This window comes from Muntiacus reevesi, chromosome 5, assembly GCF_963930625.1.
Source record: "Muntiacus reevesi chromosome 5, mMunRee1.1, whole genome shotgun sequence".
Taxonomy (NCBI): Eukaryota; Metazoa; Chordata; class Mammalia; order Artiodactyla; family Cervidae; genus Muntiacus; species Muntiacus reevesi.
The window spans coordinates 67458778-67472779 of record NC_089253.1 but is presented as its reverse complement, the minus strand read 5'-3'; the positions used below and the strand labels follow the sequence as shown (position 1 = coordinate 67472779).

Genomic DNA, 14002 nt, shown 5'->3' with positions numbered 1-14002 from the left:
GTAAGCTTCTAAAACTATCCACAGACATTTTAAACTGGCTCTGAGCCTTGGGCAGAATAAGGTAGAAAAATGTTTACAGTTCATAGCTGTGAACGTACGCTGGAGTATTTTGCCTTAAGCAATACAGAAACTCCTGGGATAAAGCAAAAAGCACATTTTCAAAGTGAAACAGACTGAAGAAAGTAGCCAGAACTATTACATGTTAAGGTTAAAAACCATTTATAAGGCTGGATTTAAAAAACAGATGAGAAATCTTTATGCTTCTATTAATAATGAGTTGTGTCTACATTCACAAATTAGTTTTGCAAATTAATATTCGAAGTTGTCTAAATAACTGATTATGAACATTTTGAGAAGGAAAAAAAAGTTGATTTCACCAGTTATTTGAGTGCTTTTGACATCCAATTCCCCCAGCAAGCAAACAAAATTGTTCGTGTATTAATGTATAGGCAGAGTATAATTCAGCTCCCTCTAGCTTGTGAATTTCATTCTACAGATGGAATTCCCTTCCACCCAAAAATAAATACTCAATAAGCACAGGGCTGTGGCTTGCGTCCACAGTGCAATAAGGCTGCTAACTTGGTTTGATTACTAGCTGTAGCCCAATGGTTCTGGGGTGTTTCTGTTCTCCCAATGACAACAGTATTGAGATGGCTAGAGCAGGAGCGGTTTCTTTTTTGTTGTTTTTTTTTTTAGGAGCAGTTTTTCTTTGTTTTGTTTTGGGTGTTTTTGTTTTTTTTCCCCAACACTAAGAAGTAAAGCCTTTTGGGCACATTAGCACTATTTTCAGCAAGTAATGCAAAATGGGAAATAATTGGGTTGACGAGCTCCTGGGATATTAGTGGTGCTTCGGGCAGGAAAGCAAGCATTGGAAAATAAATGACAAATTAGTCTGCTTAATCTTTTTATTGTGAATCAGATGCCACGGCAGAGGTTCATAATACATTAATAAACACCAGTTAATGCAACTCAGACATTATTCCTCAAATTCACAAGAATGGTAAGAATCCTCGCCCCAGGGATTGCATGTTCAATGAGTGATTTTCATCCCGTGCAAGCAGGATGTCCTGGTATAAACCCAGGTGAACAGCCATAACAACGATTTATGTAGAGCGTTTCAGCATCGATGGGCAGTTTCGTGCATATCCACCTGTGTGAGCTTCACTATGACATCCCTGAGAGGCGCAAGCCTTCCTGATTCCCCATTTTACAGACAAGGTGGCTGGGAACTTAAATGATCTATCATGTGTTGCTTAATGTTAGTCAAGCGAAGATTTTGACCTTGATTTTCTGGTTTCAAAGTAATATTCAATGTCTTCTTTTGGTGGTGGTGTTTTTTTTTGTTTTTAATTATTATTTATTTTGTGAGTTAAAATTAGATGACATCTATTTATTTATTTATTTATTTTTCATACCACTTAAGTGATTTCTTTGTTTTAATTTTATTTTATATTGCTGTATAGTTGATTAACAATGTTATGTTAGTTTCAGGCGTACAGCAAAATGATTCAGTTTTTTACATATATACATACACACATGCATATATTATATACATATATGCTTCCCTCATAGCTCAGTTAGTAAAGAATTCTCCTGCAATGCAGGAGACCCTGGTTCGATTCCTGGGTCGGGAAGATCCGCTGGAGAGGGGAAAGGCTACCCACTTCAATATTCTGGCCTGGAGAATTCCCTGGACTATACCATCCATGGGGTCAGAAAGAGCTGGACACAACTGAAGCAACTTAGCACACGTGCACACATGCACACACACACACAGATACACACACACACACACACATATATACACACACACACATATATACACGTGCACACATGCACACACACACAGATACACACAGATATACACACACACATATACACACACACATATATATATGTTCTCTTTCAAATTCTTTTCCCATTTAGGTTGTTATAATCTATAATGGGAAAGAGTTTGAAAAAACAGATATATAGAAAGATATGTAGAGATAGATATATATGTATTACAATCACTTTTTTGTACGCCTGAAACTAACACCGCATTGTAAATCAACTATACTTGAATAAAAATTTGTTTTTGTAAGGAGAAAAAAGAAACTCATGTTCCTGCTGCCCCATATGTGTAGAAATAAAACTGATAGTATAACTTTAGTGTTAGTGTTAGTTGCTCAGTTGTGTCCAGCTCTTTGCAGACTGTAGCCCACCAGGCTCCTCTGTCCATGGAGTTTTTCCAGGCAAGAATACCAGAGTGGGTTGCCCAGGGATCGAACCCAAGCCTCCTGCATTGCAGGCAGACTCTTTACTTTCTGAGCCGCCAGGGACACCCTAGTATAACTTCGCATAATATAAATTACAGTGTCCTCTGAGTAGTTGTGTTCCCATATCCATTTTAACAAAAGTTTTATAATATTGCAACTATAACTAGATTCCGAAATATTACCAAGTTCATGATATTACTAAGGCTGAGTTTACACGTCCCTCAGCACCGATGACATAAAGGAGTCTCATGACATTTTTCCTGTGGAAACTCTGAGACATGATCACAGCTGAGCCAGTGTGTGTCCCCAAGCATCACTCACCCAGCTTGTCAAGATCACTTGTCTAGGTGCTCTGACTTGCAGCTGATCATATCATGTGTTTAACAAATAGCAGCTTCTGAGTCCTGGGATTTCCACTTTAGCATCTCCAGAACATGAGTCAGCTGTCGCAGCTCACGGGATGTGTTAGTGACTGGGCATCACTACAATAAACCTCTCCAAGTTCACCTGGCTTCCCCTGAACCTCATACTTCACAATGCTTAGACTTAACTGTTCAGATGTACGGCGCTCTTTCATCCTAGTTAACATGACGTATTGTCATTATTCTAATACCTGTTGTGAGGGGGATATTTTTGTCTACTGAGTCCCTTCTGTCCTCATTTACATCAACCCTGTCCTCAGTGCTAGATGCATGGCAAAGAGGCACTAAAGTTGTGTTTGTCAATTGACCAGAGAGGCATTGGCTAATCATGTCCTTCTTCTTTGTTCACAAGAGCTTCCACCCTGCAGTCAATTAGGATATGATCAAAAGAGTTAGAAAAGAGGATATCCAGCCAATGTAATGGAAGAGAGGGGAGCAAGATTTTTAAAAATGTTCAAGGGATCCAAACTTTTGGAATTGGACTTCTATTTGAACCAGAATTATCGATATGTATTTCTAAAAAAGAAAAGCTGATTGCTAATGAGAAGAGAAATCATAATACATAGTGAAAAATGCCCGAAGCAAACATCTCTCTCTGTGTCTAATAGCATCTCTGAATGCTCTAGTTACATGGTCAGACATGGGCAGCTATCGCTTTTGCTTTACTTGTTATGTGGTCTACTGTGTGAACAAACAGCTCTGCAGAATTTGGAGGCCAATGCCTCCCCCCTCAAATAAGTGAAACAGAAACATTATCCATTCAGGAATTCTGCCAACATCAACTTTTCTTTATAATTTGGTTTCTGCAGAGCGCTTCAATGTGTCAAATATGTTCCCATATAAAAGAAATGTGCTAAAACATAGGTAGGTATGATAAAGCACCTAAATTTCACATATGAGTCATCAGTTTGACTGTTTCTTCTCCTGAGAGTGGACCTCAGAGACTTCCAGGGTAATTATGCCACCTACCTTTCTAAGGACAGTCTGTGACTGTTTTCACTGAATAACCTATGATCATGTAATGGATAAACAGTATTACCTCTGTTTTAATGACCCCCTGATTTTATAGTGGCCGGCAGTGTGCCAGTCAGCTCCTTGGAATCTGTTTTTTGTTCTACCTTCCTCAGTACTGCGACAAAAACTATTTACGTTTTGCTCGAATAGCTTAAACACCATTTTAGAAGACTTTAGATTGCTTTTGAACATATTTGAATGCATCTTTAGCCATCACTGGGCTTAAAATGGAAACCCTTTTTTCAGCTTATCTGTATTAAACACCTGTAAAAATCAATGGTACTGTATTTTTTTTCCTTATAATGCTCTGTTCCTTTAACTAATGCCAGAAATAATGCACAATTTATTCTAGCGTGTTCTCTTCCCTTGCCTGATGTTCTCTGGGAGTAAGCGGCATACTGTACGGGGACTCACTTCTGCTGACTTAATAGTAAAATTGCCAGGTTGATGTTGAAATGCAACCAATTGGAGCCTAATCCTCAGGAAGAAATTTGCTGTCTCTCCTACTGATTATCATCCATCTTCTTCATAATGAATATGCAGAAAGTTTATTTTATTTTTTGCAAGTGCACATACTCACAGAAATGACCAATAGGAGAGGTTAGAGTTAACCAGTGATGGGTTTTTCTTGAGCATTGTTATTTTTTCCTAAAATCAGAAGTCATTACATTTATATTGAAAATATTGAGTGGTTTGTATGAGCTTTATGCCAAACTAAGATTAGTGTGCTCTAGCCCATTACAAATGTGGAAGATTGACCATTTTTTATGAGTTAGAATAAAAAATATGATAATAATGTCTTCTCATCATCATAAAAAGAGATGATAACAACTAAATGAAATATTTATATTATCTTATTTTGTTTGATAGGTTTCTTCTCCCATACCAAACCCTTTCCAAAGAGCCACTATAGCTTCTTGTTTAAAGGAAACCCTTTGTAGAATTCACATTCTCCATATATGTGTGAACACATACAGTTGTCCAATTTTTGATGCATCTTTTAAAAATTGTTTTTATTTACTTTATTTATGATTATTTTTGACTGTGCTGGTTCTTCGATGCTGCGAAGACTTTTCTCTGGTTGCAGCGATCAACAACTACTCTCTAGTTGCGGTGCGCAGGCTTCTCATTGCGGTGGCTTCTCATGCTGCCAGGCACGAGCTCTAGGGTGCGTGGGCTTCAGTTGTTGCGGCTCCTGGGCTCTAGAGCACGGACTCAATAGTTGTGATACCCGAACTTAGCTGCTCCGCGGCATGTGGGATTTTCCCCACCTAGGAATCGAACCTGGGGAGATTCTTTACCATCGAAGAAGCCCTATTTGATGCATCTTACCTCTCTTTAGTTTCTGAAATTTGCTTTGCTTCTCAACACAAACCTCAGTGATCTACTATGTTTTGATCAGGACTGTGCATAAAGGCTAGAGAAGGCAATGGCACCCCACTCCAGTACTCTTGCCTGGAAAAGCCCATGGACGGAGGAGCCTGGTAGGCTGCAGTAATGGGGTCGCTAAGAGTCGGACACAACTGAGCGACTTTACTTTCATGCATTGGAGAAGTAAATGGCAACCCACCCCAGTGTTCTTGCCTGGAGAATTCCAGGGACGGGGGAGCCTGGTGGGCTGCCGTCTATGGGGTCGCACAGAGTCGGACACGACTGAAGCGACTTAGCAGCAGCAGCAGTGCATAAAGGCAGGTTACATTTTAGTTTCAATGTGCCTCTCCTACTTGTTCCCAAGCACTGCTTTTTGGAAAGTGGGCTAATTCTTAAGCAAAAATACTTACATATATACAGGTATATATGTGATCTATTACATCTACTACTGACCCACATTGTGTATGACACCTTGTCGCGAATCAACCACATTTTGAGGCTTTCCCAAACCTGTGTCTCTAAGGTTCTGTCTCTTCCCTCAAGCCCTGTCTCATCTTCTTCCCAAACTCTACTTTTCCTTTGAGGCTTAACATGTAGGAACATTGACATGTATGCCACAACAACATCATGTAAGGATTGTTTGTTATTTATTTAATTTTTTTACTGTGATACTCACTTTATTGTGGTGATCTTGAACTGAACTTGCCACATCTCTGAGGTCTGCTTGATCTTTAAGGCCTGGTGCTATTTTCAGGCTCCAAGAGGACTAGAGAAAGGCCAAGCACACTGTCTTAGGCTCCAGCTGAAACTTTAAAAAAAAAACAACATTGTATTTATTAAGCTGTTGTTAGGTTTACAGTATTGAGGATTGTTCCATAATACTTGTGTTCTGAACATAGGTGAGCAGATTGTAGCCAGGAGTAAGAAGGGGTAAAAATGGCAGAGGGAAAGCAAATGAGGTGTCTCTGCGCGTGCACCAGGGCATCAAGGCAGGTCTTGAAGTGTCCTTGCAAGTGTGAAGAAGGGGCACCAGCTCTGATGCTCTGCATGCAGGGGGCGGGTGACTGGGCTCTGCTGTTGCTGTCTTCACAGCCATCAATCAGTCTGAAAAAGGTTCTAAGAGTCTGCAGGAACAACGTTCAGACATGTACATGCTTTCGTGTGAACAGCATTGGTCCTCTCTTTTTCTCCATCCCTCTCTCTCTCTCCTTCATTTCTACCACTCATTGGACTCAAGTTAGAGAAAAGACAGATTTGAGGCTTTCCCAGTGTGTCCGGACATAAAGAGATGTTTAGCTCTGTGAAGGGTGATGGAGGCAAGCTGAATGCTTGGCTGACATGTCAACGGCCCTTCAGTGGGAGCTGCTTGCTCCACACCCCACTCAGTCAAGGCGCTGCCTCCAGCCTCCAGAGTCCTGGTCTACCTTCCAGAGTGGCCTCACAATCCCTTGGATTTTGATGCTCCATTCCTTGTTGAATCTGCTGCCTGAAACACTGTTTTTGGTTTGGCACTTGTTTTCTGCAGGAGGTGATCAGGTTTGTTGAAATTCCAAAGGAAACATTTCTCAAGAATTTTAGCTTTTAATGATAAAAGAAAAAAAAATGCCCTACTTTTCTGAAAACATTCAGTTCAGTTCAGTTGCTCAGTCGTGTCCAACTCTTTGCGACCCCATGAACCGCAGCACCCCAGGCCTCCCTGTCCAGCACCAACTCCTGGAGTCCACCCAAACCCATGTCCATTGTGTCGGTGATGCCATCCAACCATCTCATCCTCTGTCATCCCCATTTGCTTTAAACTTGTCTTCAATTTCAAGAAAGCATTTTGGGTGCAGCACAAAAATGTTGCTATTACCCTGCTTTCCTTAAATCCCTCATTTTCAAGACTTCAAATGATAGAAAGATAACTCATCATACTACTTTGCAGCGGATGGTTGTTACTGACCCTAATCCACGGTGTTCTGTCTTCTGCGTGTTTATTTTTTACTGAGGTATAGTTGCTGTACAATGTATGTAAGTTTGTTGTTGTTCCGTCGCTCAGTGCTGTTCAACGCTTTGTGACCCCGTAGACTATAGTCCCCCAGGCTCCTCTGTCCATGGGATTTCTCAGGCAAGAATACTGCAGTGGGTTGCTCTTTCCTTCTCTAGGGGATCTTCCTGACCCAAGTCTCATGCTTGGCAGGCAGATTCTTTATCACTGAGCCACCCAGGAAGCCCATATGTACGTTATGGGTATACAATATAGTGATTCACAGTGTTTAAAGGTTATACTCCATTTAGCTACTATGAAATATTGGCTGTATTTCCCATGCTGTACAATATATCCATGTGGCTTATTTTTTACCTAATAGTTTGCAACTTTTATTCCCCTATCCCCATACTGCTCCCTCTTCCGTCTCCCCAGTGGTAATCACTCATTTATTTTCTATATCAGTGAATCTGGTTTTTTGTTGTTGTTATATTCACTAGTTTGTTGTATTTTTTCAGATTCCACATATGAGTGTTATCATACAGTATTTGTCTTCCTCTTTCTGACTGGTTTCACCTTAGCATGATACCCTCCTCCAAATCAACCCATGTTGCTGCAAATGGCAAAATTTCATCCGTCTTTATGGCTGAGTAGTATTCCATTATATATATATATATTATATATACATGGTGCTCTGTTTTTAATGATAATAACTGGTGGTCTTTTTTTTTTCTTTTACATTTATTAAAAAAAGCAGACCCTTATTCCATTGAGCTATTGCATTAAAATTTTAAAACTACCACAGAAGTACCAAGCAGCCTGTGTAGTGAGAAGGACTAGAATTTGAGAGTCAGTGTTAGTTCCAAAGCCTTGGCTTAGTTAATGATCTTTTGTAACTCTTATTAACTTATCATTAACATTTAGAAAACGATATGGTTTAAAAAAGTAGTACTCACCCTGCAGGGTCCTTGTGAGAACTTAATAAGGTTATACATGAATTTAGCACAGCACCCTGTATGTATACACATAAGCCAGGCCGATAGAAGCACAGCAACTATCGGCCACTGAGCAGTTTCTTTTCTTGCCCCTTTTCCTCCCTATTTTTAACTACTTTCCTTCCCATTTTCGGGAAGACAATAGGAAAAAAATCCTTTGGTAAAATCAGATGAGATGTAACTTGGTATTGTAATAATGAGGCACTGAGGAATGACTAGGTTGGGACCAGAGCTGAGAATAAATATTACAAGTAAACTGTTGGGCTTATTATAAAACCTGATGCTTAGTCTCCAAATTGTCCACTTTGGTTTCACAGATGATTTATAATCAAGACTCTCTAGGCTTCTGAACTCATCTAGGTTCAGAAGGGACCTGTTTTCAGACCTCACTTTATAGGGACTTTGGGTCCTCCTCTTAAATGACCGGAGCCCAGATGTTGTGACCTCTCACATTATCTATGAGTCATGCATTCACTTTAGAGCATCAGGAATTCTGTTTTCTTTTCCACAGGAGTCCAGGAACTTTTTGAGGATGTTTGCTCATTTCTCTCAATTCCCCCAAAGAGGCTCATCCCTGAAAGGAATCACCCTTCAGTGATCAGAGCCAGTGTATGGAAAATTCCACTTGGAGGGATGTTAGGAGAGGGCATTTCTATAAGATTTCATTCAATTCTAGGGTATTGTAACCTTTTTTCTTAATTGGAGTATAGTTACTTTACAAGGGGGCTTCCCTGGTGGCTCAAATGATAAAGAATCTGCCTGCAATGCAGGACACCTGGGCTCGGTCCCTGGATCGGGAAGATCCTCTGGAGAAGGGAGTGGCAACCCACTCCACTATTTTTGCCTGCAGAATCCCATGGACAGAGGAGCCTGGCAGGCTACAGTCCATGGGTCAGGAGGAGTCGGACACAACCAAGGGACTAACACTTTCATTACTTTACAATGTTGCATTAGTTCCTGCTGTTCTGTGTTGTGAATCAGCTATGTGTTTACATTTATCCCCTCTTTTTGAGTGTCCTTCCCACTTAAGTCACCACAGAGCCTCGAGTAGAGTTCCTCATGCTGTACATCAGGTTCTCATTAGTTATCTATTTTATACATAGCAGTGTGTATATAGCTGGAGGAGGGCATGGCAACCACTCTAGTATTCTTGCCTGGAGACTCCCACAAACAGAGGAGCCTGATGGGCTACAGTCCATGGGGTCACAAAGAGTCGAACACAACGGACTGAGCATGGACACACTCATGGTGTGTATGTCAATCCCAACCTCCCAATTCATCCGCTCCTCTCCTTCCCCTTTGGCATCCATAGGTTTGTTCTCTGCATCTGTGTCTCTATTTCTGCTTTGCAGATTCGTTCATCTGTACCATTTTTCTAGATTCCACATGCATTTTTAATATACAATATCTGTTTTTCTCTCTCTGACTTACTTTGCTCTGTATGACAGACTCTGATACGTTATTGTAATAATGGATGATATTATTACAATACCAAATCTCTCAGTCTAACATGTATCTTCAGTAGGGTTTTGTAACCTCTTGAGTCCAGAAAAGAATTTGGGAAGCACACCAGAAACTCCATGCCCAGCTATGAAATTAGTCAAAATTAGTTAATTTCTTTTCATGTCCATATTGGGGTTAGTACCACCGCTCTCATACCTCAAAAGCATTTAGTGATGTGTGTGTGTTCAGTTGCTCAGTCATCTCCAACTCTTTGCGACCCCATGGTCTGTAGCCCACCAGGCTCCTCTGTCTATGGGGTTTTTCAGGCAAGAATACTGGAGTGGGTTTTCATTTCCCCCTCCAGATAAGTGATGGTTAGCTATTGTTAATGAGTCAGATTTCTCAGGTAGCATCCTCATGTTGGTTCTGCCTCCCCCATCCAACATTTTGAAAACTAGAATCACAATTCAGAATAAACCTTTAAACTGGCAGAAAGAGAGAAGCTGTCACAGAGGGGTGAAGACTTGATCAGCAGCTCACTTTCTTCTCCAGTTTAGCTGATTCATGGGTCCTTTCTGTCCACTGTCTGCACCCCAAGGTTCCTGACTCTACATTGCAAAAATGAGAAACCACACCCCAGAAGAAAAAGCACTACATCCCATCCATTGAATGTTTTTTTAATATTACATTTAAATAGTATTTTAATGATGTTAGAAACAGGGGGAAAAAAGCTGTCGAAAAATGGAAACTAATTAGTATGGAGAATCCAATTTGCAAAGTAAACTTAATATTTCTAATAGCAAGGTGTTGTATTCTGTGGGGTTTTTTGGGGGTGGGGGTGCTGAGCCTTTTTGCCGCGCACATGCTTTCTTTAGTTGGGGAGAATTGGAGCTACTCTTCGTCCTCTTCGTTGTGGTGTGCGGGCTTCTCCTTTCGGGGGCTTCTTTTGTTGTGGAGCACAGGCTCTAGGCACTTGGGCTTCAGCAGTTGCAGCTCCCAGACTCTAGAACTCAGACTCAATGGTTATGACTCATAGGCGTAGTTGCTCCGAAACATGTGGGATCCTCTTGGCCCAAGGACGCTACCTGTGTCCCCTGCGTTGGCAGCTGGCTTCTTAGCCACTGTGCCACCAGGGGAGTCTTGTATTTTGTTTTGTTTTGCCCTCTGGGGATCCTTCTAATAGGACTGTAAGATTAGAGCCAAATCCCAAGAAAAAGCAAAGGAAAGAGTTGGCAGACCCTTACAAGATGGCAGTACATTTCCCATCGAAAACTGGGGGATCTCCAAGAGAGGACCTGCTGCTTTTGCATGTCAAACAATGCCATCTTTCAGCAGTGGGACAATTGTATTCGAATTCTGGGAACTTGAACTTGATCTCCGTACCGGAAGCTAGCTGACCCACGTGCCTGTCAAACCATGATGCCACGGGGCTGCCGTGAACTTGATTGTTCATTGTCAGTTACTGATTATAGCTACCTCCAGAATGCATTTGGGCTCGAGAAGTACAGAATCAGTTCCTTAATCAAGAAGATGGAATTGCCAGGCTCACCCAGACGAGAGGAAGCTGCAGATGAGTTTTGGAGTCCTCGCTCATGGATAGGATACCTTTACAAACCCACCCATTATACATCCTCTCTCTGTCATAGTGTGGTAAAGGCAATAGCATCATTTGATGACGGGTTTATTCTCTCCAGATTTCAAGACTGAAATAGAAAGACGACACCTGAGTGGAATTCCCAGGGCAGCCAAACGCTATCCAGTCCTCATAAGATGCGCAAACGCAAGCAAAGCTCCAAAGAAGTCTGTTAGGGGATTTATTCCGTGGAACTTGGTATTTCTTACATTTGAGTTTTACCCGATAGTTAATTAAAATCCAGGAGTAATATAATAACACTGGGGCAGGACTGGAGCGAGGTGAATGGCATCGCAGTTCGCACGTGACCCTGACCTTGCAAGCTGAGTATTCATCTGAAGTCGGGGAATTCAAATTTTCTATTCTTTTGCATTGTCATGCCTCACGTAGATAAGCACAGAGAAATGTAAATAAAAAAGACCTATTTCAGAACCTTCCGTACAACCTTTTTGTTTTATGACAAAAGACAGTTAATTAACATACTAGCAGTAAGCAGCCTTCCCAAACTCATGCTAATTATGTATTCTGTTGACCGTGACTCTAGTCATGAGGTAATTGGCTCCCAGCAACATGACATTTCAAATCATCTCTTGAAATTACATCAAAAAGCCAGCCTGTTTTGTTTTGATAGGGGAACAATCAATTTGATAAGTGGTAACACAGCTCATTGTTTCACATTAATTAGACTAATTGCTGCATGTTAGCCTCTGAAATAGACAGAACTTGGAGAAGACAAAGGCTGCGGCCTTTAGCATGCAGTGCATGTGATGGTTCCACTTGCTTGCACAGACTGTAGGCAGAAAGCAGAGCTGTTAGGAGGCTGCCTTGCGGGAGGCTGGGTGTTAACAGTGGTTTGATGTGTTATGCTTAATACACTGGCTTTCAATTATAGCATCCAGGTTCCAAGTCCCACAGAGGAATGAAGAACTGTTTTTCAGCTAACTGGGTTTGGGTTAGATGGAGTGTAACAGCCTTCTCTCCTACAAGGCTCAGACATTCTTCCGTCCCGTCCCTGCCAGGGAGGTCCAGCCAGCCCCACTTTGTAGTAGTCTGGGCATCCATGCCTTTAAAAATCAGACTGAAACGAAACAAAGCCAAAACAAAACCAAAGACCCAAAGAAAAAGAAGATTTTCTTTTTTCCCGATTACAAAACAGTATTTTAACCTGCAGAGATTCAACTAACTGTTATTGTGGAAACCTGACACTCCAGCCTGCAAATGCCTTTCAGCTTGACAAACTGTACCTTGGTTTCTCGTGGAGATCACCCATTTGGCCAAATCGGACCATGTGATCTTTAGGACAACAGCACATGTCAATCTCAATTGGCAACAGAAAGAATTTGACTTGTGACCCGCCCGGACCTCTGATGCTCACATAGGTTGATGAGATCATATTACTGGGCGTCTGATGCAATGGAACAGGACTCCTTTCCAAGGGAAAAGGCATCCAGCACTTGAACAACCCAGATGCACTGCCTCTGTCACGCTGACACTGTCTACTTATCCACACACAACTTCCAAAAATTGCTAGCTAACTAAGCAAATGTGCACAATGACTGCCTGTTGTTTGTGTACCTATGCGTGTCTCTACGGTTTTTATAGGTGAAGTGGGAAATTCGTATAAATATTTCATCCGGCAGTTGCATATCATCAGATTCAAAGCGGTGAGATGGTAAATCATCTTGTTGGCTTTGGGCTGCATTTGACCTAAGAGACAAAGTCTCAAACAACAGCAGACTCTGCTAACAGCTCCCACGGCTCCATGCAAAGAGTAGTTTTCACAGGTTCAAGGTGTGGAAAGGACTTTTCTGTTTCTCACTAATTTCTTCAGCTTTACCAAGAGTGGTGTTGTCTTTGAACAGGAAGGACAGCCTATGAACATAGCAAGTTTTTTTTTTCGCATAAGATACATGGCTGCATCACACATCCCCAAATTGTAAGTACAACATTCCTCCATTTGTAAATGCTTACGGGCTTTCATTGAAATGACAGAGGGAATTATGACAGTGACATCCGAACCTGGCTTGGAAAATGAATTTGAAACATTTAAACGCCAATGATTTGCTTCTTTGTCTGAAGGCTTCTGGGACAGGGAAGGTGGGGGGTCGGGGGGTGGAAGGAAGCTTCGGACATTGGTACCCAAGGAGAGCGTTGCAGTTCTTTTTCTCACGCCCTAAAAGGAATGATCCTTTGGCAGAAACTTCAAAGCACAAATTTGCGAGGCAGGTTTAATTTGGTCATTTAAAAAAAAAAAAAAATAGTGTGTGGGGTAGCAGAGGCAAGCAATTAAATGACTGCTCCTACAAGTTAATACGTCTCCAACAGCCTTTTAAAAAGGTACAAGGATTTGCGATTTAAGTGCCCTAATGTGCTGTTTTCCCTGTAAAATCCCAGGGTTTATTCTGACGGTAAATGATGGAGAAAAAAAAAAAACACCACCAAGACTGAAGCCCCTTAACATTCAGTTTAAGTGCTGGTTCCGCTCGCCTGAGCGCACGTTGGAAGCAGCTTTGTTAGGATTCCAGCCGGCACCCTCGCTGTCACCACTGGTCCTTGTACAGTCAAGCCCCACTCCACGCAGAGCAAATCTTTGCTCAGTTAAGAGAGCGTCAGTCACCGGTGAGCTTGGCTGCCGGCCCAGGGCTGTTAGACCTGTCCCTGCTGCACCTGAGTGAGATATTGACAGGACATTGCTACCCAAACAACAGAGTTGAGGCACGGGATAAAAAAATAAATTAATTAAATTGTCATGGGGCTGACAGAATAATTTTGAAAATGCCACTTACACATCCACTGTACAAGCTGAACAGAGAAACCACTGCTTCGCTTGCCACGACGTAGTGCCTCCTTTGGTGGGTTGCTTTTTTCCTTTCTTTCCTTCTCAGGATGTGGATTTGGAA

At 41.6% G+C, this 14002-nt stretch overlaps 1 protein-coding gene and 1 long non-coding RNA gene across 6 annotated transcripts in view; one reads left to right on the top strand and one right to left on the bottom strand.

The window, feature by feature from the left end:
* The window catches only part of ESRRG (estrogen related receptor gamma), a 674199-nt gene that overhangs the window by 330851 nt on the left and 329346 nt on the right, over window positions 1–14002 (top strand). The gene's annotated exons all lie outside the window — the stretch shown is intronic.
* The window catches only part of LOC136169022 (uncharacterized), a 33843-nt gene that overhangs the window by 6283 nt on the left and 13558 nt on the right, over window positions 1–14002 (bottom strand). The window contains exon 2 of the long non-coding RNA XR_010663364.1: window positions 5742–5831. This is a non-coding gene — a long non-coding RNA (uncharacterized lncRNA). The remainder of the gene's footprint in view (window positions 1–5741; window positions 5832–14002) is intronic.